The 25,852-nt window shown below is 46.7% G+C and overlaps 7 non-coding genes and 1 pseudogene across 7 annotated transcripts; 5 read left to right on the top strand and 3 right to left on the bottom strand.

Annotated features, from left to right (window-relative positions):
- The first annotated feature begins 3,338 nt into the window (after window positions 1-3,338).
- Window positions 3,339-3,412, top strand: TRNAN-GUU (transfer RNA asparagine (anticodon GUU)). Its single transcript has one exon. It is a non-coding gene; the product is annotated as a tRNA-Asn (tRNA).
- A 1,176-nt stretch (window positions 3,413-4,588) lies between these two features.
- Window positions 4,589-4,660, top strand: TRNAE-UUC (transfer RNA glutamic acid (anticodon UUC)). Its single transcript has one exon. It is a non-coding gene; the product is annotated as a tRNA-Glu (tRNA).
- A 781-nt stretch (window positions 4,661-5,441) lies between these two features.
- Window positions 5,442-5,512, bottom strand: TRNAG-CCC (transfer RNA glycine (anticodon CCC)). The gene has a single exon. It is a non-coding gene; the product is annotated as a tRNA-Gly (tRNA).
- Window positions 5,513-8,244: 2,732 nt separating this feature from the next.
- LOC133040162 (E3 ubiquitin-protein ligase RNF138-like) lies at window positions 8,245-9,010 on the bottom strand (annotated as a pseudogene).
- A 6,195-nt stretch (window positions 9,011-15,205) lies between these two features.
- On the top strand, window positions 15,206-15,278 carry TRNAV-AAC (transfer RNA valine (anticodon AAC)). Its single transcript has one exon. It is a non-coding gene; the product is annotated as a tRNA-Val (tRNA).
- A 6,454-nt stretch (window positions 15,279-21,732) lies between these two features.
- Window positions 21,733-21,806, top strand: TRNAN-GUU (transfer RNA asparagine (anticodon GUU)). Its single transcript has one exon. It is a non-coding gene; the product is annotated as a tRNA-Asn (tRNA).
- A 1,176-nt stretch (window positions 21,807-22,982) lies between these two features.
- On the top strand, window positions 22,983-23,054 carry TRNAE-UUC (transfer RNA glutamic acid (anticodon UUC)). The gene has a single exon. It is a non-coding gene; the product is annotated as a tRNA-Glu (tRNA).
- A 781-nt stretch (window positions 23,055-23,835) lies between these two features.
- Window positions 23,836-23,906, bottom strand: TRNAG-CCC (transfer RNA glycine (anticodon CCC)). Its single transcript has one exon. It is a non-coding gene; the product is annotated as a tRNA-Gly (tRNA).
- Window positions 23,907-25,852: the final 1,946 nt, after the last annotated feature.

Raw genomic sequence — 25,852 nt, 5'->3', positions numbered from 1 at the left:
GGAGGCCCCCTGAGTGTTGGGCTCATTTCATTTGGGTTAAACACTCTCTGCCATCCCTGGTTCCTGGCTCCCTGTCTACCTTTCGCCCCTGATCCGTGTGCTTGTGGCTGACCTTGGCAACCAGCATTTCCAGGTCTTCTTGCCCGTGGAATCCAATGGGTGCAGCCAAACAAAGGAGATCAGAAGGGAGAGGGGAGGAATGTGAATGATAAAGGTTGCCTGTCATATCAGGCAGGTCTCCTGTATGTCATATCAGGCAGGTCTCCTGTATGTCAGGCAGATTCTTTACCATCTGAGCCACCAGGGAAGCCCAAAACAAACACGACCACAATGCATTGACCAGGAATCAAACCAGGTCTCCCGGGTGATAGGCGAGAATTCTACCACTGAGCCACCAACGCCCCTACTGAGAGGCTTTTTAAAAGAATAACCTAGATAGTGTTTTATTTAGCTCTTTCCAGGTGCAGGCCTGTCATGCCCTGTGCTTGTAGGATACTCTAGGCTTTCATCCTCTGCCCTCCGCAGCACCGGCTGCCGTCTGGCCTCTTGCAGGTTGCTTAGGTGGACAGTCAGTGGTGCTTTGATCCATCTGATCAAAGCACCTGGTTTCACCAGGAACCCCTCGTCCTCATCCCCACTGGCTCAGTCATATCTGACTCTTTTCGACCCCATGAACTGTAGCCAGTCAGGCTCCTCTTTCTATGGGATTTCCCCGCTACTTTGCTAGAAACCCATCGGGTGAGTGCAGCTCTCCCCTTCACTCTCACCTGGCTCCCTGTGTCCTGCAGGGATGATAAAGTGTCTGTCAGGACACAGAGGTGAAGAATGCTTCCCTGTGACTGGTGGAATACAGAACCAGATGGGAAACACGTCCAGGGAAGGGGGAATACCCTCAAGAGCTTTCCAGGACTGTTGTGCGGGTGCTGTCAGCTGGGTCTAAGGCCCAGGATAATAATGCTTAGTCTTGTGTTCTTCTGGCCTTGACCCAGTCCCAGGTCCAGTCTGAACTCAAGCACAGAGGCATCCTGCTTTACCACACATATTCCACTCTCCCTCTCTCCAAAGTGGGGGAGTGAACCACCTTTGCTAGAACCCATGTGGGTTGGGTTTTTTTTTCCTTGAACTTTCTGTTCTGCTGAAATGTAACTCAGGAATATAAAAAACCTTTAGCTTTGGATAAATTAGTGCTCTCCATGCTATGGACAAGAAAAAATTTCAAATTGATAGTAAGGATGAATCTTGAATGCTTTTAACACTCTAGATAATTCTAATAATTGATGTATAATTGTATAGAAAATGTTTGTCCTGTCATACTCTCAGAGATGACTCCTGGTATGCCTTACACAGCTTTAATAATTTTGGTCTAAAAACTACTTCATGTTGACTTTCAGATTTTCTAAAAATGTGGAAAATATTGGTGCCATACTACTGTAGATTGTAGAAGTCTTGGATTTATTTTCTATTCAAAATCCTAATGAAAGTGAACTGCCTAAATTTCCTGTAGTGCTTTGTTTCTCTTAAGCAAACTCTAATTCCAAAACATATTTCCATATATAAAATTCAAAATTCTGTTTCACAGAAAATTGAATACACCATATAATATTTTTTCAACGAAGATTAAGTCTTTTATTTATAGAAATCATAGTTACTTATATTCCCCTTTCAACGTGGGGGTAAATGTTTTTAGGTATCATCTTATACGTGAATATGTGACATCGCAGGTCATGCCCGCAACCATTTACTCACAGAGTCGACGGTGCGAAGCCTTGCGGTGCGAAGCCCCCTCGCGGGGCGGGACTCCGTGGGCTCAGCCTCTGCCTTTTACGCCAGACACCCAGGGGACCCGACGAGGGGGCGGCACTGGCGGGGTCGCTGCGCCCCTGGGCGGACGTTGGAGGGGCCGGGATCTGGTGGGCAGGGATGGGCAGAGCCGCCCGCGTCCAGCGAGGACGCCCCGGCTCGGTCCCACATCTGTCCGCCGTGTCCGTGAGAACCACGCCGCTGCGGGTCCCGGGAGCCGAAAGGCAGATCCCATTAGGGGAGTAAAAAGTGTTCTTTTAATTAGACAGAAGGGACCCACCGAGATTTGAACTCGGATCGCTGGATTCAGAGTCCAGAGAGGTCACCATTACACCATGGAACCCCTTCTGGAACCATCTGGCCTCCGCCGGCAGAGAACCGTATCCGCTTCTTTAGCCTCCAGACGTCCCACCCATAAGCTCAGGGCAGTTCTTCTAAGGCCCTGAGGAGACTCCAATACGGTTGACTCCCGCAGGTGCTCATCCCTCTTGCTTTCTCTCTGCTCCTCTCCTTTGATCGATGCAGCTCACTGTCACCTCAGAAAATGAGGTGAAATCCACTTTGGGTTTTGTGCCAGGGAGGACCCCCTTAGCTCTCCATCACCAACCACATAGTCTGCCTAGGTGACCAGAGTGTCCCATCTTGAGGTAAAATTTCTGCAAATAAGAATGTTATTTTCCTTTTCTTTGCCTTCACCCTTTTCCGATCATAGCCCAGAGGGGGCAGACGGATGTCAGGGCAGGAAGCGGGGTTTCCTGGGTCCCTCAGTTTCCTCATAGGGCTGATTACACTCCTAAGCCGCCCCCACCTCTTACGTGTAACATATAAAGCGTGTCAGCGGTGGAGTGGGAGTGGAGGCAGGAGAACGCTTCTTTTATTCTTCATATACTTCTGATTTGGAGAGGGGTAAGTTATTCTTACAAGTGTCTATTTGCTAAATTTACAATGTGAGTAAAACTAGCCATTTAAAGAAAATGCTCAGACAAACCAGCTATACTCACTCACAGGGAAGTCAATGGCGCTCAGTGGCATTCAACTCTTTGTGTCCCTAGGGACTGTAGCCCGCCAGACTCCACTGTCCAAAGATTCTCCAGGTAAGAATACTGGAGTGAGTGGCCATTCCCTTCTCCAGGGGATCTTCCAAAATCAGGGATTGAGCCAGGGTGTCCTGCATTGTAGACGGATTCTTGCAGTCTGAGCTCCCAGGGTAGCCCACTCTGGTGGACCGCCTGGTGGACACAGGAAACCAAAGCACAGACCCGGAGGCCTTTGCCAGGGGGGGCCAACTCTCATTCATCGGGTGTAGGCGACGAAACGGGCAGGGCCATCATGAGAGCCAACCCGGTGTTCAACTGTTCTTGGATCTATTTCGGTTCAGGCCCGGAAGGTTCGAGCCCTGGATCCCGGATTCTCTGGGGGCGCTGGCATCTGTAGCGGGTAGTGGGCAGGGAAACGGCATCGTTTCTCTGGGGGCCAGAGTGTTTAACCCGGGAATGAGTGTCTACTCCAAAGGGAGTCCAAAAGCATCGCGTACTGCTGTCTCTGTGGCGCAATCGGTTAGCGCGTTCGGCTGTTAACCGAAAGGTTGGTGGTTCGAGCCCACCCAGGGACGGTGCGGTGATATTTCAGACAACACCAAAGAGACTCCTTTTTGCCAGGAGGACACCGGAGAAGTGCTGCGGCGAAACGGCTTGCGGAGAAAGAGCGCAGGAGTCAGGTGCAAAGGGGCAGCGGGGAGGGCGGCTCCCCGGTGGACTGGGAGCCTCGGTCATTCCTGAGAGCCCGGAGCGCTGACCGCCGGCGCCGTGGAAAGGGCCACCGAGGCGCGGGTCCGCAGCGCGGGAGGGGCGGCGTCCACACCGCTGGGCTGCGGGGTCTCCTGGGCCTCGAGCGCCCCCAGTCCCCGCCTCCTGCGGCTTCCGGGAGCTGGGGAGTCGGCGGGGGCGACCCCTGAACTCAGGCTGCGCAGCTGAGGGTCTGAGGATTCTGCGTTGGGTGCGGGACCCCGAAGGCAGCCTGTGGGGGCGCGAGGGTCCTCACTTCAGGGGAGAGGAGGAACCCTAAAGCAGGGCCCTCGGGGGCCGCCGTCTCCGTGCCTGAGAGAGCTAGGGGCGTCAAGGTCCCTCTCTCAGAGTTAAGAGTCGGTGGTGTGGAAAGCGGTGGCGGGACCTCGGGATTTCTTGGATACAGTGTTCAGAAGTGGAAAATGTCCCGTTTCCGTAGTGTAGTGGTTATCACGTTCGCCTCACACGCGAAAGGTCCCCTGTTTGAAACCCGGCGGAAACGGAGCTCCTCGTTCTCTTTTTCCCAAGATGTGCGTTTTCATTGGCAAAACCGACAGGCGCGAAAGGCCCGGGGTGAGGCAGGGGACGCAGCTGTAGGCAGAGTTGGTGACCACCTGGAAGTTTATTCAGCTCTCCGAGAGGCCCCGAAGCCAGGGCAGAGATCTGGAGGTGGACGGATCCGCTCATCACCCGCCACTCATCACCGAGCCTGACTCCAAAGAAAACCGAGGTTCACGCATAGAGCAAGACCTGGGCTCGGCAGCACGCCGCGCTAGAGCGAGAGCAGGAGGGACCCAGCCCGCTACTTTGTGTCCTTGCCCCGGAGCAAAAGCGACGCCCAGGACAGGAGAGGCGAAGGCCGATGAGCTGCGAGGGCAGGGCTGGGAGCCTCGCACATAGCCCTGGGCCGCTGCGACATTTCCTTTCCAGCTTTCTGACTTTCTGAAGGGTCATCTTGCACTCACCTTTCACCTGAAGCTAAATAAGCCATTTTTGTCTACAGCTCCCTGGTGGTCTAGTGGCTAGGATTCGGCGCTTTCACCGCCGCGGCCCGGGTTCGATTCCCGGTCAGGGAAAACCTTCTTTCTTCCAGCGTCTGCACTCACACAAGTCTCTCTCTTCCTGCCCACATCGGAACTGTATTTTGCTTAAAGGTCCAATGCAGAACATTTCTGCACAGAGTTTCTAAATGCCGCTGAGTCCCCGCCTCAGGGTCCTGGACCTCACGCTGGCTTTTGGAGCTCAGATGCTATGAACAACCTAGGCTGGTCAGCTCTGGCCTCCACTCTTTCCTCCTGGCATGGTAAACCCAGAGTCCTACTTAACAGAGTTTCCATTCAAAGAGAATGTGAGGCTTCAGTTCCAAAAATTCATTAAAAACCTAAAGCAAAAGCTTTCCTAAGATACCAAAAGTTTGCAAGAATACTCACATCCTATATTCTGTACCTAAGTGCCCAGGTGCCATCACATTCTTTCTTTATGTAAGAGTTACGACATCACTTGGTAGTAATGTGCCGATATCTCAGGATTGTTCCTTTCCTTTGGCGTCCCTCTCAAAGCTAACTTCCCTGGGACCTGTCTTCCAAGGCCAGGGAACAGCTTTACCGTCCAGAAGAGGGCCCTCTTGGCCCTTAGGGAACCTGAAATCTGTTCTCTTCTGGGTTGCTCAGTCTTTTTGAACTTTTTGCCAGCCCTTGTAGCATTCCTCTGTCCATGGGATTCTCCAGGCAAGGATACTGGAGTGGGTTGCCATTTCCTTCTCCAGGGGATCTTCCCAGCCCAGGTCTCCTGTATCTCCTCATACAGATTCTTTACCTTCTGAGCCACCAGAGAAGCCCAAAACAAGCAAGACCACGATGCATTGGCCGGGAATCAAACCCGGGTCTCCCGCGTGGGAGGCGAGAATTCTACCACTGAACCACCAATGCCGCTCTTGAGGGGAAGTCCGCAACGACTGCCTAGTTGCAGTTCTATTCAGCTCTTTCTCAAGCGCGGGCCACTCATGCCGTTTGTTCCCAGGACGGTCTAGGCTTTCATCCTCCGCCCTCCGCGGCACCGGCTGCCCTCTGCCTCCTGAGGGTTGCTTTGGCGGGCAATCAGGTGTGCTCTGGCTCCGTCTGAGTGGTGGAACCGCCTGCTGCTCGTGCTCACTGGCTCAGCCTTGTCCAACTCTTTGCGACCCCTTGGACTCTCGCCCACCAGGCCCCTCTGTCCATGGGACTTCCACGCTCCTTTGCTAGAAACCCGTCGAGGCAGTGCAGCTGCCCCCTTGGCTCTTGCCTGGTTCCCTGTGCCCTGCACGGAGCATCAAGTGTTCTGTCAGGACACAGGGGTGAAGAGTCCTTCCCTGTGGTTGGAGGCTGAGAGAACCAGATGGGAAATGCTGCGAAGGGAGGGGCATATTCTCAAAAGCTTTCCAGAGCTGCTGTGTGGCTGCGCTCGGTTGGGTGGCTGCCCTGTGACAATAATGCTTAGTCTTGTGTTCTGGCCTGGACCCAGTCCCAGGTCCACTCTGAATTCAAGCACAGAGGCACCCTGCTTTCCCACACATACGTCGTTCTGCCTCTCTCCAAAGCGGAGTTCTGAACCACCCTTTCCATCTCAGTGACTAGCAACCATGTGAGGTTTTTTTCTTTTTTTTTTCCCTTTAACTTTGTTTTACCGAAATGTAACTCAGGAATATAAAAAAGGTTTAACTTTAGATAAATTAGTGCTCTCCATGCTGCAAACAAGAATTACATTCAAGTTGATAATAAGGATGAACCTCAAATACTTTTAACACTCTAGAGAATTCTAATAATTGATGTATAATTACATAGAAAATATTTGTCCTGTCACGCTCCCAGAGATAACTCTTGGTATGCCCCACACTGCTTGAAATTTTGGTCTAAAAACTACCTCATGGTAACTTTCAGATTTATTATTATTTATAAATTTTAAAATTATGTGTCCCAGTAAATTAAGTATACCATATAATATCTTTTAAATCAAGGTTAAGTTTTTTGATTCTCAAAATCATGGTGACTTAATTATTCCCCTTTTAATTTGGGGTAAATGTTTTTAGCTATCATCTAATATGTGATTCTAAGTTACATTTATCTGCCACAATTCGGCTCAACTTGCAATTTTAAGATCTATCATTAACTTTAAGTTCTTTTTTTCTCAAAATTAACATTTTTATTAAATCAAGTTACAAAAAATTCACTGTAGAAAAGTCAACAAGGGTTTTAACAAAACCAAAATATACCTTTTGATACAACATATGTGTATATTAGCAGCAAACTACTTCTGAGATTTTATGTTCTTTTAGTTACTTAATTTAAAGAAAGCATAAACAATTATATTAGTATGGAATGTCAGCTAATCCACTCTTCAGCTTTATTCTGTGATTTGGGCCTTCGAGTACAAGTTATTTTATGACTTTCCTTAATGAATACTAAGAATGAACTCAATTTTGACTGAAATGTAGTGAAACAGAGTGGCTGGTAGGATCCATCTCACTCCTATAGTCCCGCATTATCTTTAAGATAACAAATGAGCACCATGTAAACATATAATTGTGTAGGTGTATAAACTCAGTTTTTAAGGTGTCAGAGTAGCCAAGTAGACAACTTAGCATTTGACTGTTACTTTAAAAATTTTGGTAACATACAAAATTTTAATCAACTCAGATAAACACATCAACCGCATATTACTTGTCCCTTTAAAAAATCTTAATAGAAATTCTGCATATAACCAGACAAATTGCATGCTTACATGTGTATATACACATACAAAAGTGCATGTATATATACATACACATCTTGAGCTTTGAACAAGTTTCTAAATTGAGATGAAGTCAAACCTCTCATTTAAATATAGAGAGAGAATGTAGTATCACCAACTGCAAGTTTGTAATAAAAGGTTCATCATAGCTAACCAGCAATTCTGTTATTGAAAATTCTGAGGCCAAAGAGCTGTAATTCAGCTTACTGTACTTGAGGCTTAGAAATCAGTCAGCCAAACAAACAAGATTTGACATTACCAACTGTCCACCAAAGAAATCCATTTTTCTCTTGATATTTCCTTCTAATAGCCAAAAGGAAATATCTATACAGTGAGCTTTTGCTTTTTAAAGAGTTAAAATTATTAAAGAAATCTCACTAGTCTTCAAAAATGCTAAATATTATATAAATACAATTTTCTTATAGTTGAATTCTGCAGCTAGAATCTCTATTTTAGAAAGTTTTCTTTTGATTGTTTCATTTAGCACTTCAAGTCTCCATTTGCAACTCAAATAACTGGCTCAGTTTTGTTAGGTTTATATTAATCACATCATTCAGAATTTGGTACTGTGTTACCTGTGTGCAATAATGTCAATGGGAGGAACTGCACCAAATTTCAAAAGTAAGGAAAAATTCAAGAACACGTAATGCAAAAAAGATAAGTACAATAGGGATTCTCTTTTCACCACTAATGAAATATAATCCTTTTAATGTTTATAAAGATAATGTCCTAAGATTTATCTTTTAACTTATCAAAAGAATTAAGATTTTACATGGCCCACCTTTATTATTGAATTAAAAATCTAAAACAATAGACTGAATTACTTTTATTAATATACACATCAAGTTATTGAAATGGTGACTTCCTGTAGTTTTCTTCTTAAAGATGGCACTTGCAGGTACAAAGATGCAGAGGTGTCTACAGCCTTCAGATGTTTACTAGAGAAGATTCTTCAACAGCAGTTTGATACGGGGTTTCCTCATCTAGCTGAAGATTCGCAAGTTCTCCATAATCAAACTGATGCCTTTGATTTAGATGACTAACAAAATTTCTAGTAACCTGGCTAGGATCTCCCCAAGGAAGAGACACACAAATAGGACACGTCACAGGAACTATCTGAAATAGGTGGTTACTGTTACAATGATCCTGTCAACTCTGTCCGGTAAAATTTGATTCTTGACACAAAGGACACTTAAAGGTAGGCTGCCCAGAAGAACTTGTATTCCCTTGGTAAGTTTCTGTGTTATCAGATGCAGATATTTCACTCCTGTTACTGTTCCCTACTGAATCTTGAGAGACCTGAAAGTTTGGAATGATAGAAGAAGCACCATATTCATCTTGATACTTCTTACAAGATTTGTAATGATGTCTCATGCGATAGAATTTAATCTGTTTTGCACAGCATCTGCAGCTACCAGAAAATGTCCTCATGATATTTTCAAGGTCTAAGGCCATTCAGGACATGCTCCCTCTCTTCTAGTCACACTTCCACAACAGAGGGGACAATGTATTCCACTTTCTTTCATTGCAGTCAGGAAACTTTCTACAGAAAACATGCTGACAGGCCGCAGTCCGCACGGGCATTTTGAGCACCTCCTGACAGACGGGGCAGTAGAAATCATCTTCAGTGTAGGATGTGCCGCAGAGACCTCCTTGGCCATGGCGGGGGGGGGGGGGGGGGGCCGGGGACGAGGGATGAAGGCGATGACAGCAGCAGCGGCCGAGGTGGTGGTGGCAGCCAGGGGCCCACTCCCTGCGTGAACCCTAACTTTAAGTTCTTTAACTGATATCAAATTGGTTGAATTAATGTATAATCTTTGCCTGGAGAATTTCTAATTACGGTAGAAATAATGCTGCCCATATTTTTATAGATTATATATAGAAGGGCTATAGCTTAACAGCTTAAGAGGATGTGTGGGTACCCTTAGGAGATGTTCCTGAATGTAGCCATAATGTCACTTGAAGATGAGTACAACACATGGACTCTCTAAGCTAAGTAAGGACCTGTTGCTTATCTGAGGTACTCCTTTATTTAAAAAAAAAAAAAAATTCCTGGTTCTTAGTTACCTGCCTTCTAGATCTCAAGTCACCCATTTTCCCATGTGCTATGTAATTCTTTTTTTACTCAGTGCTGGGGTCCTTATGCGCTGGCAGGCAGATGAACCTGAGAAGAACATGACAGGTTGTTCTCCTGCTGTGATTCTTGTGTGTGTGTGTGTGTGTGTGCGTGTGTGTGAATCATATTTTTGATGCCTCCTGGTGTGAATGCACCAAGGAGTGGGACCTTGACTTTGCTCCTGATATAGCAGTTTTCCTGGAGAAGGGCCTGGTACCTGGTGAGCACCTAGAAAGTGCTTCCTGATTGAAGGACTCCTAATCCACAGTCCTGGAAAATGGGTAAGATCCACAGTAGCTTAGAGTATAAGGGACAGAGAGAGACAGAAAGGCACACACTCCAAGAGGGAAAGAGAAGGGCAGAGGGAAATGTCCTACAACCTAGAGACATCCTCAACTGAGTACAGAAAATCCAAAGAGCTCTTGTTTCCTCAGGAGCTTCAACTGAGGAATCAGTGGAAGTTGACCCAATAATTCTCAGGATCCAGGTTTGCACAAGATGCATTATCGGTTCAGTATTAAGTAGCTTGCAACAATTTGTCTCAAATGAGATAATTTTTGCAGATGTAGCCACGTACTGTTGAGATATCATTCAGAGACAGCCTCGGGCTTGCAAATGCACCTGTACCGGAGGGAGACCCCTCATTAGCTTGTGGCTTAGGTGGTGGTGGCAGCCAGGGGCCCACACCCTGCGCGAACCCTAACTTTAAGTTCTTTGACTGATATCAAATTGGTTGAATTAATGTATAATCTTTGCCTGGAGAATTTTTAAATACGGTAGAAATAATGCTGCCCATATCCAACCTAAGCCAAAATACAACTCATAAAGGGGAGGTAAGACGACAAATGTCTGGAACCAGTGAGTATTTTTTTTTTTTTCTTTAAACTCCTGTAATCCATAAGCTGCTCTGCAAGAAGCTCTCCAGAGTCATTCTGGCTGGTCTTCTCTGGAGTGAATTACTGGGTCACCACTATAAACACTTATAATTATTAGAATACTTTCCGATCAGCTTGGAAGTTTAGCTGCTGAGTATGTGCAATCTCTGGGTAATGTACACATCGTCTTTTCAATGCACCTCCCACTAAGTTGAGTCAGTAGGGCACAAATTCCTTTGTTAGAGTAACAGACATGAGTACTGACAATTTCTTGTGATGGCAAGACCATGAAGAAAAAGACTCTTTCCTTGAGTTGGCAAAATACACTGGAATATAAATTAGAACATCTATTTAGGGAAAACTAAGAACATAAAGGGATGCCTTCAGTTTCTAGCAAAGGTGCAGTGACAGAAATCAGATTAACCCTCCTTCCTAAATCTCACTCTCAGCCTTTGTCCCACTTCCAAAGGAATAAAAGACAAAAACCATGAAATACTGGTTTCTAAGACACAGGAATTCAGGCAGCAAAGGATGGCAAGCCTTGAGAGGCGACCAACAAACAAGATGAGTCTTGCCATGGGTCCAGCTTCCTGCTTTCAGTGAGTTCCCAGCCTGGGAACCAAGAGGAAGATTTGAGGTCAATCTACTGGACTCTGGAGATGAAGCTGAGAGCTGGTGGAGAGCAATCAGCTAGAGTTCACAGGACAAAGATCCAGTGATTCTTATTTCCAAAAATGAACTAGAGAACAAAGGTATGGACATCAAGGTGGAAAGGGGAGTTGGGGGAATTGGGAAATTAGGATTTGCCTATATACACTATTGATGCTATGTATACAATAAATATCAAATGAGAATCTATTGTATGGCATAGGGAACTACTGTATGCTCTGTGGTTACCTAAATGAGAAGGAAATCCACAAAAAAGGAGATATATGTATGTGTATAGCCAATTCACTGTGCTATTAACACATCATAATTTACACATCATAAAACAGCTATATTCGAAGAAAAGTTAATAATAATGAAAAGAAACACGAAGAAAGGTCTAGTGATGAGAGAGAGTGGGAGAGAGAGAGAATGCTAGGATATGAATGGGTCTCCCTCAAGTACTCAGCAGAGTAATGAAAAGGGTATTTTATGAAGAAAGTGCCTGAGGCCAAGAAAACAAAGTTTTAAAAAGATCCTGGAACAATGCCTGGTGCTCACACAGGACAAGCAATTTTATGTAAGTGATCTCCCCAGACAGACTGGACTACTTATAACTCAGGGGTCATTAGGAAGAACATTCAAAAAACTCTTGTGATGAACAGGGAGGCCTGGCTGTTAAAATGCTGCACTCAAGATGCCCATAAATTTGGAAAACTCAGCAGCGGCCAGAGGACTGGAAAAGGTCAGTTTTCATCCCAGTCCCAAAGAAAGGCAGTGGCAAAGATTGTTCAAACTATTGCACAATTGCGCTCATCTCACATGTCACCAAAGTAATGGTCAACATTCTCACAGTGAGGTTTTCCCAGTATGTGAACTGAGAACGTCCAGATGTGCAAGCCGGATTCAGAAAAGGCAGAGGAGCCGGAGATCAATTTGCCAACATCCGTTGGTTCATAGTAAAAGCAAGAGAGTTCCAGAAAAACATCTACTTCTGCTTTATTGACTACGCCAAAGACTTTGACTGTGTGGATCACAACAAATTGTGGAAAATTCTTCAAGAGATGGGAATACCAGACCACCTTACCTGCCTCCTGAGAAAGCTGTATGCAGGTGAAGAAACAACAGTTAGAATCGGACATGAAACAACGGACTGGTTCCAAATTGTGAAAGGAGTATGTCAAGACTGTATGTTGTCACCCTGCTTATTTAACTTCTATGCAAAGTACATCATGTGAAATGCCAGCCTAGATGAAGCACAAGCTGGAATGAATATTTCTGCAAGAAATATCAATAACCTCAGATATGCAGATGACACCATCTTTATGGCAGAAAACGAAGAGGAAGTCAAGAACCTCTTGATGAAAGTGAACGTGGAGAGTGAAAAAGCTGGCTTAATATTCAACATTCAAAAAACGAAGATCATGGCATCTGGTCCCATCACTTCATGGCAAATAGGTGGGGAAACCATGGAAACAGTGACAGACTATTTTCTCGGCTCCAAAATTACTGTAGATGGTAACTGCAGCCATGAAATTAAAAGACGCTTGCTCCTTGGAAGAAAAGCTCTGACCAACATAGACAGCACATTAAAAAGCAGAGGTATTACTTTGCCGGCACAGGTCCATCTAAACAAAGCTATGGTTTTCCCGGTAGTCATGTATGGATGTGAGAGTTGGACTATAAAGGAAACTGAGTACCAAAGAATTGATGCTTTTAAACTGTGGTGTTGGAGAAGTCTCTTGAGAGCCCCTTGGACTGCAAGGAGATCCAAACAGTTCATCCTAAAGGAAATCATTCCTGAATATTCTTCGGAAGGACTGATGCTGAAGTTGAAGCTCCAATAGTTTGGCCACCGATGGGAAGAGCTGACTCAGTATAAAATCCCTGATGCTGGAAAGATTGAAGGCAAGAGGAGAAGAGGGTGACTGAGCATGAGATGGTTGGATGGCATCACTGACTCAGTGCACATGAGTTTGAAGAAACTCCAGGCTTTGGTGAAGACAGGGAAGCCTGGTGTGTTGCCATCCTTGGGGTCGCTACTGAACTGAAGAAATCTGGCAAGAGTTCCTCACCGCCGGAAAGCTCCACAGGGCCGACAACCAGCCCACCTTTCTCTGCTCTGAGTCACCTTGGAGAACAAGCCACAGTCAGTGAATCCAAGGAGGGCACAGGACAAAGCTGACTGCAGGATACTTTTACCTCCTGATATCCCCTCACCTTTTCATCTGGGCCCTACATCGTCTCTACCTGTGACACCTATCATCTCTCTGAAAACCAAGAAGTTCATCCCTTGTGAAGACACTTCGCTTTCCCTCACTCCAGCACAAGTGCGGGACAATCTGATTTGAGTCAGAGAACAAAAGGGAACGAATTCAACTCCACACCGCGGTTTCCAGCCAAAGACACAATGATAAAGAGGGTCAGGCTCTGCGGATTGAGCTGATCGAGGAGGAAAAGCAGCCGGTCCTCGTGCCGCTCTCAGAGGAGGCCCCGAAATCAGGTCAAGATCAGGTAGTAAATGGAGCCACCCATCACCAGCTGAGAACCAAGTGGCCCCTGCTTCACAAGGAAACAGGTTCAGAAAGAGAGCTTGACCTCTCACCAAACCTGGATTCCAGGTCTTCCCACACGACCTGCGGAACCTCCCTTGTCCACTTCTTGGATGAGGCTGAATCTCTGATCCAGGCGTTGGGCGGCCGTCGTTGCGCTTTGTCACATCTTCGGGGGCAGGGGATGGATCCGTCGCCTCAGCGCGCTCCACTCGCGGGCTCTGAAACCCTGCGCCTACCATTTCTGCCGCAGGCAGCCGTGTGTCTCTGGTCCCTCGGGCGTCCGCTGTGCGCCCACCCTGACGGGGAGAGGACCACCGCACCCTCGTCCCGTCCAAGTGGGGCGTCAGCGTCCCGGACGCGACAGAAGACGATGAATCCCCTCCTCTGTCTGGACGTGGGAGCTGAAATCTAGGACCTGCAGGGGAAGAAAGCAAGGGGAAATCTCAAAGAAACGCCCTCATCTAAAGCCATTTTCCAGTCCGCCTCTTTGGGAACTCAGGCCTCTAGGGCGAGTGAGGGTGCTGTCGGGCGGGCTCACCCTCGACCGCGCTCGGAGTCCCCGCGCAACCAGGAGGAGCCCTGCGGCCCGGACGCGGCCCGCGCCTTCCTCGGGGTCTCAGCCGGTGAACCTCAGACGCGAAGGCAGCGCCGGCCGCCCCGAGAAGAGGAAAGCCACGGCTGGAGAAAACGGCACATGCAGTCCCCAAATTGAGACGCTCCACTTCTAAAGGAAACCAGAGACAGACACACAGACAACATTGCATTAAAGTCTTTCAGCGAGAAGAAACTCGGCCTGCTGTGAAGTAAATACGAAAACCCTTCAAGTCACCGGCTTTCTGACAAAACGCCTTTACCTCTCTGTTCAATTCGCGTTCCACGACCTGTTGAACTGCAAAATTATAAAAGGAAAACCAGAGGCGTTTCAGACATTGTGAATTGTAAAACAAAGCCGGCCTTCACGAAGAATGTCAAGTCTGAAGAGGAAGGAATGAAGACGGTCAGATCTGCGTGGACCGCGCTTCCTGCGGGGCCTGGTCGGCAAAGGAATTCAACAAATGACCTGAGCCTCAGCCTTTGCTGCGCTTCCTGCTAAACGTGGACGTGAGATGCAAGTCTGGACTGAAACTAGGGGACTAGAATCAGCCACAGAGGCAGGAATCCGAGGAACCCCCGGTGCCAGGCGGCGCCGGAGAAGCGCTGCTGTGAAAGGCCTGTGAGAGGGGCGCACGGGTCGGGCGGCGCAGAGGGGGGGCGGGTCCTTTGTTTCCCGAGTGGGATTTAAAGCATCGAGCCCGGTCCCCGCTGGCGCCATGAAAAGGGACGCTAAGGCGCGGATCTGCCGCCGGAAGGGATGCGTCCACCTTGACGGACGTGGGGCCACCTGGGGCTCAGACGCACCTTCCTCCCCCCGCTCCTGAGGCTTCTGAGAACTGGGGAGTCAGCGGGGGCGACCTCTGCGCTTGGGCGCAAAGCTGGCACACAGGGACCTCGCTCCGGGAGAGGCGGAGAGGCGAGGAACCCTTCATCAGGGCTTTTCAAGACCGGCAGATCCTTACTTGACTAATTGCCTGTGTTTCCAGAGTCCGCTTCCTTTGAAAATTTGACGGTCAGGTGTGTTCAAGCATGCAGCTCTTGAATATGTCGCTAAGGACAAGTGGTCGCGCAGTTTCCGTAGTGTAGTGGTTATCACGTTCGCCTAACACGCGAAAGGTCCCCGGTTCGAAACCGGGCGGAAACAACTTCACTTTTCCCCCAGACTTTCAGATTCATATTTTAAACACACAGTAGAGGCCTGCCGCGTGGAGTGATGTTGGGAGCTTCAGCTTCAGCATCATTCCTTCCAGTGAATATTCAGGGTTGATTTCCTTTAGGACTGACTGATTTGATCTCTCCTTGACCTGCAGACAGGTTTCTCAGCAGGCAGGTAAGGTGGTCTGTTTTTCCAATCTCTTGAAGAATTTTCCATATTTTGTTGTGATCCACACAGTGAAAGGCTTTAGTGGAGTCAATGAAGCAGAAATAGATAACTTTCTGTAATTCTCTTGCTTTTTCTATGATACAATGGAGGAAAAATGGAGGGAAAACGGAGGAAAAGGATAGAATCAAATTAATTGGGAACATATATGGAAAAGGTTAAATAGAGAGTCCTATAAACAGTGGAGGAAATTTCATAGGTAAAAGGAGTTTACAGGGTGATGATGATGAGCCTACTCTGATGCATTCTAGGATTCTCAGTCAACCTGCTTTCCTCCAGAGATCCTCTCTGAGGATCAGAGACTACCTGCATGTACGTCCTTGTCTGTGTGTGTGTGTGTGTGTGTGTGTGGTGTATATACACAGATATACATATAGTAAGGTCCATTGCTTGTATATTAGTTTTATGTTTCTATGTAGTCATAAATATATATACATATATATATATCTGTTATGTAAAATTCTGGGTCTTATGTCATGTATAGGAATGTTTTTCACTGTAAAACCTTCATTTTTTTTTAACTGGGGGATTTCTGAAGCAAGGAATTGGACTACTGTTCCCCTTTTGATGAGCTGGTCAGATGAACTAGTAAACTGGCAGATTCCACTAGCCCAGGAGGTTACTGCTGGTCAGACGGGATTCCTTCACTCTCTCTTGAAAGATCCACTGCCACTGAAAGATATCTGTAACTTAAAAGAAAGCCACACCCAGACTTTATGCAGTGTAGCGCCAAAATGCAAGAGCTTACACTCAATGGTGACATGCAAAGTGCCATGTGCTAAGGCACTGTCTACGAGTTTTAAATGGATGAACTCACTTTATCCTTTCAACCGGCTTCTATCATATCATCATCCTCATTTCACATATGAGAAATCTGAGGCATGGAAGGTTAAATAACTTATCTAGTCACTCAAGCAGTGAGTGGGATCTGAGAGCAGCAATTTGAACCGGAGCCTGCCTGGCTCCACAGGATATGGTGCTGGTCAAAGAGGAACACAAATGGTAAAAATGTTTGGCAAGAAATTTAAGCCTATATATTTCTTTCACAAAACACCAAGGAGGAGTCATGTGACATGAATAAAACTGCAGTATCCTCATGACCCACTTGTCTCCCAAACACCTTTCTTATTCCAAGAGCTGCTCCCCTTGAATCCCCAACTTAAACACACCTTCTGCAAGAACTAGGTTTTTCCTCCCTTTTGTGCTTTCCTCTCACCTTTCCAATACCTCTTTCATAGTGCTTCTGTTCTCTCACTTCCAGGTCATTCATTTTTTAAAATTTAAAAATGTTAAATACATCTAAAGAAGAAAATAAGCAGTCATCTGTAGCCCCACCTCCTAGAATGAACTGCTGTTAACATCTTTGCACATTTTCCTTCAAATCTACTTTTACATTATTCTAAGTTGTAGCAAAAGTGCATGGGTTCATGCTAAGTCATTTCAGTCCTGTCTGACTCTTTGGGACCCATGGACTGTAGCCCGCCAGGCTCCTGTGACCATGAGAGGATTCCAGGTAAGAATATGGAGTGGGTGGCCATACCCTCCTCCAGGGAATCTTCCTGAACCAGGGATAGACCCCACATCTCTTGTGTCTCTTGCATTGGCAGGTGCGTTCTTTACCATTAGTATCACTTGAGAAGCTCCTACACTCTATATGTTATTTTAAAAAATTGAAATGATGCAGAAAATACAAATAGGTAAAATTTTGAAACACTTTAAATTCAAAAGTAACTTCTGTTAATGTAGGTAAATGATAATGGAGTCATTTAGGAATATCAACTGAGAGGAGAATATATATATATATATATATATATATATATATACACACATATATGCTTTTATGTGATTGAGCTTTTATAGAATCTATTCCAACTTTAAAGTATTTCAATTTACTAGTGTATAAATTGAATGAAAAAAACACAAAAATGAAGAAACTGTTGAACTTTCAATCAAATTGTTGACCTTAAGAGACATACATTTCTAAAAGAACCCTCTATGCTAATAAAAATAAAGAGTGTGATTGAATTAAGTTACTAAAATCTGGAATGATTTTTCTTATTATTTTTTAAAAAAATCAAATATCTTAAGAATTAATTTTAAAATAATACAATCTATCTATTTCGAGTTCAATGACTTTTGACAAGTCGATGTACCCATGGAACCACTACCCTGTTCAGGAGCATCTCCAGTATTCCAAAATAGCCTCTTGTGCCCCTTTGCAGTCAACCCCCCCTAACACTCCCTGTCCCAAGTACTCAATGATCTAGTTCTTTTCACTAGGGATTAGTTTGGCTCATCTAGTAATCCCCATAGGTGGCTCCCCAGAATATGTACTCTTCTCAACACTCAGGGTGATGTTTTAATCCGTATTGTTGTCATGTATCAGGAATTTGTTTCATTTTATTCAGGAGTAGTATTCCTTTGAGTGAATATGTCACAATTATATCTATTCACTTGGTGATGGACATTTGAATGGTTTTCAATTTGGGGACTATTATGAACAAAGCTACTATAAGCAAGTCCCTTTTGTGGGCATATGTTTTATAAATTCCATTTAAAATTTTCTATTCTCTAATATACATTTATTTTGTGAATGGATGTTACATTCATAAAGACAAAATTTATTGAAATATTTAAAAATGTATTCAAATGTTAAACAGACGGAAGTACCAGCTTATCTTTGGTTGTTTCCTACCAAAACATACTTAATATTGGCCACCTTCTGTGCCAGCTGTGTTATTTGATTATCTCATTTAATCTACACAATAGCTTTATGAAGTACTTATTATTTCTTTCCTATGACACTTGTAAAATTTGCCTAGCAAATTGGACTTGACCCAAGGTCAAAAGGAAGGTAAGTAGTGGCACGAGGACTAATAGGAGGCCCCCTGAGTGTTGGGCTCATTTCATTTGGGTTAAACACTCTCTGCCATCCCTGGTTCCTGGCTCCCTGTCTACCTTTCGCCCCTGATCCGTGTGCTTGTGGCTGACCTTGGCAACCAGCATTTCCAGGTCTTCTTGCCCGTGGAATCCAATGGGTGCAGCCAAACAAAGGAGATCAGAAGGGAGAGGGGAGGAATGTGAATGATAAAGGTTGCCTGTCATATCAGGCAGGTCTCCTGTATGTCATATCAGGCAGGTCTCCTGTATGTCAGGCAGATTCTTTACCATCTGAGCCACCAGGGAAGCCCAAAACAAACACGACCACAATGCATTGACCAGGAATCAAACCAGGTCTCCCGGGTGATAGGCGAGAATTCTACCACTGAGCCACCAACGCCCCTACTGAGAGGCTTTTTAAAAGAATAACCTAGATAGTGTTTTATTTAGCTCTTTCCAGGTGCAGGCCTGTCATGCCCTGTGCTTGTAGGATACTCTAGGCTTTCATCCTCTGCCCTCCGCAGCACCGGCTGCCGTCTGGCCTCTTGCAGGTTGCTTAGGTGGACAGTCAGTGGTGCTTTGATCCATCTGATCAAAGCACCTGGTTTCACCAGGAACCCCTCGTCCTCATCCCCACTGGCTCAGTCATATCTGACTCTTTTCGACCCCATGAACTGTAGCCAGTCAGGCTCCTCTTTCTATGGGATTTCCCCGCTACTTTGCTAGAAACCCATCGGGTGAGTGCAGCTCTCCCCTTCACTCTCACCTGGCTCCCTGTGTCCTGCAGGGATGATAAAGTGTCTGTCAGGACACAGAGGTGAAGAATGCTTCCCTGTGACTGGTGGAATAGAGAACCAGATGGGAAACACGTCCAGGGAAGGGGGAATACCCTCAAGAGCTTTCCAGGACTGTTGTGCGGGTGCTGTCAGCTGGGTCTAAGGCCCAGGATAATAATGCTTAGTCTTGTGTTCTTCTGGCCTTGACCCAGTCCCAGGTCCAGTCTGAACTCAAGCACAGAGGCATCCTGCTTTACCACACATATTCCACTCTCCCTCTCTCCAAAGTGGGGGAGTGAACCACCTTTGCTAGAACCCATGTGGGTTGGGTTTTTTTTTCCTTGAACTTTCTGTTCTGCTGAAATGTAACTCAGGAATATAAAAAACCTTTAGCTTTGGATAAATTAGTGCTCTCCATGCTATGGACAAGAAAAAATTTCAAATTGATAGTAAGGATGAATCTTGAATGCTTTTAACACTCTAGATAATTCTAATAATTGATGTATAATTGTATAGAAAATGTTTGTCCTGTCATACTCTCAGAGATGACTCCTGGTATGCCTTACACAGCTTTAATAATTTTGGTCTAAAAACTACTTCATGTTGACTTTCAGATTTTCTAAAAATGTGGAAAATATTGGTGCCATACTACTGTAGATTGTAGAAGTCTTGGATTTATTTTCTATTCAAAATCCTAATGAAAGTGAACTGCCTAAATTTCCTGTAGTGCTTTGTTTCTCTTAAGCAAACTCTAATTCCAAAACATATTTCCATATATAAAATTCAAAATTCTGTTTCACAGAAAATTGAATACACCATATAATATTTTTTCAATGAAGATTAAGTCTTTTATTTATAGAAATCATAGTTACTTATATTCCCCTTTCAACGTGGGGGTAAATGTTTTTAGGTATCATCTTATACGTGAATATGTGACATCGCAGGTCATGCCCGCAACCATTTACTCACAGAGTCGACGGTGCGAAGCCTTGCGGTGCGAAGCCCCCTCGCGGGGCGGGACTCCGTGGGCTCAGCCTCTGCCTTTTACGCCAGACACCCAGGGGACCCGACGAGGGGGCGGCACTGGCGGGGTCGCTGCGCCCCTGGGCGGACGTTGGAGGGGCCGGGATCTGGTGGGCAGGGATGGGCAGAGCCGCCCGCGTCCAGCGAGGACGCCCCGGCTCGGTCCCACATCTGTCCGCCGTGTCCGTGAGAACCACGCCGCTGCGGGTCCCGGGAGCCGAAAGGCAGATCCCATTAGGGGAGTAAAAAGTGTTCTTTTAATTAGACAGAAGGGACCCACCGAGATTTGAACTCGGATCGCTGGATTCAGAGTCCAGAGAGGTCACCATTACACCATGGAACCCCTTCTGGAACCATCTGGCCTCCGCCGGCAGAGAACCGTATCCGCTTCTTTAGCCTCCAGACGTCCCACCCATAAGCTCAGGGCAGTTCTTCTAAGGCCCTGAGGAGACTCCAATACGGTTGACTCCCGCAGGTGCTCATCCCTCTTGCTTTCTCTCTGCTCCTCTCCTTTGATCGATGCAGCTCACTGTCACCTCAGAAAATGAGGTGAAATCCACTTTGGGTTTTGTGCCAGGGAGGACCCCCTTAGCTCTCCATCACCAACCACATAGTCTGCCTAGGTGACCAGAGTGTCCCATCTTGAGGTAAAATTTCTGCAAATAAGAATGTTATTTTCCTTTTCTTTGCCTTCACCCTTTTCCGATCATAGCCCAGAGGGGGCAGACGGATGTCAGGGCAGGAAGCGGGGTTTCCTGGGTCCCTCAGTTTCCTCATAGGGCTGATTACACTCCTAAGCCGCCCCCACCTCTTACGTGTAACATATAAAGCGTGTCAGCGGTGGAGTGGGAGTGGAGGCAGGAGAACGCTTCTTTTATTCTTCATATACTTCTGATTTGGAGAGGGGTAAGTTATTCTTACAAGTGTCTATTTGCTAAATTTACAATGTGAGTAAAACTAGCCATTTAAAGAAAATGCTCAGACAAACCAGCTATACTCACTCACAGGGAAGTCAATGGCGCTCAGTGGCATTCAACTCTTTGTGTCCCTAGGGACTGTAGCCCGCCAGACTCCACTGTCCAAAGATTCTCCAGGTAAGAATACTGGAGTGAGTGGCCATTCCCTTCTCCAGGGGATCTTCCAAAATCAGGGATTGAGCCAGGGTGTCCTGCATTGTAGACGGATTCTTGCAGTCTGAGCTCCCAGGGTAGCCCACTCTGGTGGACCGCCTGGTGGACACAGGAAACCAAAGCACAGACCCGGAGGCCTTTGCCAGGGGGGGCCAACTCTCATTCATCGGGTGTAGGCGACGAAACGGGCAGGGCCATCATGAGAGCCAACCCGGTGTTCAACTGTTCTTGGATCTATTTCGGTTCAGGCCCGGAAGGTTCGAGCCCTGGATCCCGGATTCTCTGGGGGCGCTGGCATCTGTAGCGGGTAGTGGGCAGGGAAACGGCATCGTTTCTCTGGGGGCCAGAGTGTTTAACCCGGGAATGAGTGTCTACTCCAAAGGGAGTCCAAAAGCATCGCGTACTGCTGTCTCTGTGGCGCAATCGGTTAGCGCGTTCGGCTGTTAACCGAAAGGTTGGTGGTTCGAGCCCACCCAGGGACGGTGCGGTGATATTTCAGACAACACCAAAGAGACTCCTTTTTGCCAGGAGGACACCGGAGAAGTGCTGCGGCGAAACGGCTTGCGGAGAAAGAGCGCAGGAGTCAGGTGCAAAGGGGCAGCGGGGAGGGCGGCTCCCGGGTGGACTGGGAGCCTCGGTCATTCCTGAGAGCCCGGAGCGCTGACCGCCGGCGCCGTGGAAAGGGCCACCGAGGCGCGGGTCCGCAGCGCGGGAGGGGCGGCGTCCACACCGCTGGGCTGCGGGGTCTCCTGGGCCTCGAGCGCCCCCAGTCCCCGCCTCCTGCGGCTTCCGGGAGCTGGGGAGTCGGCGGGGGCGACCCCTGAACTCAGGCTGCGCAGCTGAGGGTCTGAGGATTCTGCGTTGGGTGCGGGACCCCGAAGGCAGCCTGTGGGGGCGCGAGGGTCCTCACTTCAGGGGAGAGGAGGAACCCTAAAGCAGGGCCCTCGGGGGCCGCCGTCTCCGTGCCTGAGAGAGCTAGGGGCGTCAAGGTCCCTCTCTCAGAGTTAAGAGTCGGTGGTGTGGAAAGCGGTGGCGGGACCTCGGGATTTCTTGGATACAGTGTTCAGAAGTGGAAAATGTCCCGTTTCCGTAGTGTAGTGGTTATCACGTTCGCCTCACACGCGAAAGGTCCCCTGTTTGAAACCCGGCGGAAACGGAGCTCCTCGTTCTCTTTTTCCCAAGATGTGCGTTTTCATTGGCAAAACCGACAGGCGCGAAAGGCCCGGGGTGAGGCAGGGGACGCAGCTGTAGGCAGAGTTGGTGACCACCTGGAAGTTTATTCAGCTCTCCGAGAGGCCCCGAAGCCAGGGCAGAGATCTGGAGGTGGACGGATCCGCTCATCACCCGCCACTCATCACCGAGCCTGACTCCAAAGAAAACCGAGGTTCACGCATAGAGCAAGACCTGGGCTCGGCAGCACGCCGCGCTAGAGCGAGAGCAGGAGGGACCCAGCCCGCTACTTTGTGTCCTTGCCCCGGAGCAAAAGCGACGCCCAGGACAGGAGAGGCGAAGGCCGATGAGCTGCGAGGGCAGGGCTGGGAGCCTCGCACATAGCCCTGGGCCGCTGCGACATTTCCTTTCCAGCTTTCTGACTTTCTGAAGGGTCATCTTGCACTCACCTTTCACCTGAAGCTAAATAAGCCATTTTTGTCTACAGCTCCCTGGTGGTCTAGTGGCTAGGATTCGGCGCTTTCACCGCCGCGGCCCGGGTTCGATTCCCGGTCAGGGAAAACCTTCTTTCTTCCAGCGTCTGCACTCACACAAGTCTCTCTCTTCCTGCCCACATCGGAACTGTATTTTGCTTAAAGGTCCAATGCAGAACATTTCTGCACAGAGTTTCTAAATGCCGCTGAGTCCCCGCCTCAGGGTCCTGGACCTCACGCTGGCTTTTGGAGCTCAGATGCTATGAACAACCTAGGCTGGTCAGCTCTGGCCTCCACTCTTTCCTCCTGGCATGGTAAACCCAGAGTCCTACTTAACAGAGTTTCCATTCAAAGAGAATGTGAGGCTTCAGTTCCAAAAATTCATTAAAAACCTAAAGCAAAAGCTTTCCTAAGATACCAAAAGTTTGCAAGAATACTCACATCCTATATTCTGTACCTAAGTGCCCAGGTGCCATCACATTCTTTCTTTATGTAAGAGTTACGACATCACTTGGTAGTAATGTGCCGATATCTCAGGATTGTTCCTTTCCTTTGGCGTCCCTCTCAAAGCTAACTTCCCTGGGACCTGTCTTCCAAGGCCAGGGAACAGCTTTACCGTCCAGAAGAGGGCCCTCTTGGCCCTTAGGGAACCTGAAATCTGTTCTCTTCTGGGTTGCTCAGTCTTTTTGAACTTTTTGCCAGCCCTTGTAGCATTCCTCTGTCCATGGGATTCTCCAGGCAAGGATACTGGAGTGGGTTGCCATTTCCTTCTCCAGGGGATCTTCCCAGCCCAGGTCTCCTGTATCTCCTCATACAGATTCTTTACCTTCTGAGCCACCAGAGAAGCCCAAAACAAGCAAGACCACGATGCATTGGCCGGGAATCAAACCCGGGTCTCCCGCGTGGGAGGCGAGAATTCTACCACTGAACCACCAATGCCGCTCTTGAGGGGAAGTCCGCAACGACTGCCTAGTTGCAGTTCTATTCAGCTCTTTCTCAAGCGCGGGCCACTCATGCCGTTTGTTCCCAGGACGGTCTAGGCTTTCATCCTCCGCCCTCCGCGGCACCGGCTGCCCTCTGCCTCCTGAGGGTTGCTTTGGCGGGCAATCAGGTGTGCTCTGGCTCCGTCTGAGTGGTGGAACCGCCTGCTGCTCGTGCTCACTGGCTCAGCCTTGTCCAACTCTTTGCGACCCCTTGGACTCTCGCCCACCAGGCCCCTCTGTCCATGGGACTTCCACGCTCCTTTGCTAGAAACCCGTCGAGGCAGTGCAGCTGCCCCCTTGGCTCTTGCCTGGTTCCCTGTGCCCTGCACGGAGCATCAAGTGTTCTGTCAGGACACAGGGGTGAAGAGTCCTTCCCTGTGGTTGGAGGCTGAGAGAACCAGATGGGAAATGCTGCGAAGGGAGGGGCATATTCTCAAAAGCTTTCCAGAGCTGCTGTGTGGCTGCGCTTGGTTGGGTGGCTGCCCTGTGACAATAATGCTTAGTCTTGTGTTCTGGCCTGGACCCAGTCCCAGGTCCACTCTGAATTCAAGCACAGAGGCACCCTGCTTTCCCACACATACGTCGTTCTGCCTCTCTCCAAAGCGGAGTTCTGAACCACCCTTTCCATCTCAGTGACTAGCAACCATGTGAGGTTTTTTTCTTTTTTTTTTCCCTTTAACTTTGTTTTACCGAAATGTAACTCAGGAATATAAAAAAGGTTTAACTTTAGATAAATTAGTGCTCTCCATGCTGCAAACAAGAATTACATTCAAGTTGATAATAAGGATGAACCTCAAATACTTTTAACACTCTAGAGAATTCTAATAATTGATGTATAATTACATAGAAAATATTTGTCCTGTCACGCTCCCAGAGATAACTCTTGGTATGCCCCACACTGCTTGAAATTTTGGTCTAAAAACTACCTCATGGTAACTTTCAGATTTATTATTATTTATAAATTTTAAAATTATGTGTCCCAGTAAATTAAGTATACCATATAATATCTTTTAAATCAAGGTTAAGTTTTTTGATTCTCAAAATCATGGTGACTTAATTATTCCCCTTTTAATTTGGGGTAAATGTTTTTAGCTATCATCTAATATGTGATTCTAAGTTACATTTATCTGCCACAATTCGGCTCAACTTGCAATTTTAAGATCTATCATTAACTTTAAGTTCTTTTTTTCTCAAAATTAACATTTTTATTAAATCAAGTTACAAAAAATTCACTGTAGAAAAGTCAACAAGGGTTTTAACAAAACCAAAATATACCTTTTGATACAACATATGTGTATATTAGCAGCAAACTACTTCTGAGATTTTATGTTCTTTAGTTACTTAATTTAAAGAAAGCATAAACAATTATATTAGTATGGAATGTCAGCTAATCCACTCTTCAGCTTTATTCTGTGATTTGGGCCTTCGAGTACAAGTTATTTTATGACTTTCCTTAATGAATACTAAGAATGAACTCAATTTTGACTGAAATGTAGTGAAACAGAGTGGCTGGTAGGATCCATCTCACTCCTATAGTCCCGCATTATCTTTAAGATAACAAATGAGCACCATGTAAACATATAATTGTGTAGGTGTATAAACTCAGTTTTTAAGGTGTCAGAGTAGCCAAGTAGACAACTTAGCATTTGACTGTTACTTTAAAAATTTTGGTAACATACAAAATTTTAATCAACTCAGATAAACACATCAACCGCATATTACTTGTCCCTTTAAAAAATCTTAATAGAAATTCTGCATATAACCAGACAAATTGCATGCTTACATGTGTATATACACATACAAAAGTGCATGTATATATACATACACATCTTGAGCTTTGAACAAGTTTCTAAATTGAGATGAAGTCAAACCTCTCATTTAAATATAGAGAGAGAATGTAGT

Source organism: Dama dama, chromosome 20, assembly GCF_033118175.1.
Source record: "Dama dama isolate Ldn47 chromosome 20, ASM3311817v1, whole genome shotgun sequence".
NCBI lineage: Eukaryota > Metazoa > Chordata > Mammalia > Artiodactyla > Cervidae > Dama > Dama dama.
The sequence above is the reverse complement of the archived record's forward strand: the minus strand, read 5'-3'. Positions and strand labels throughout refer to the sequence as shown.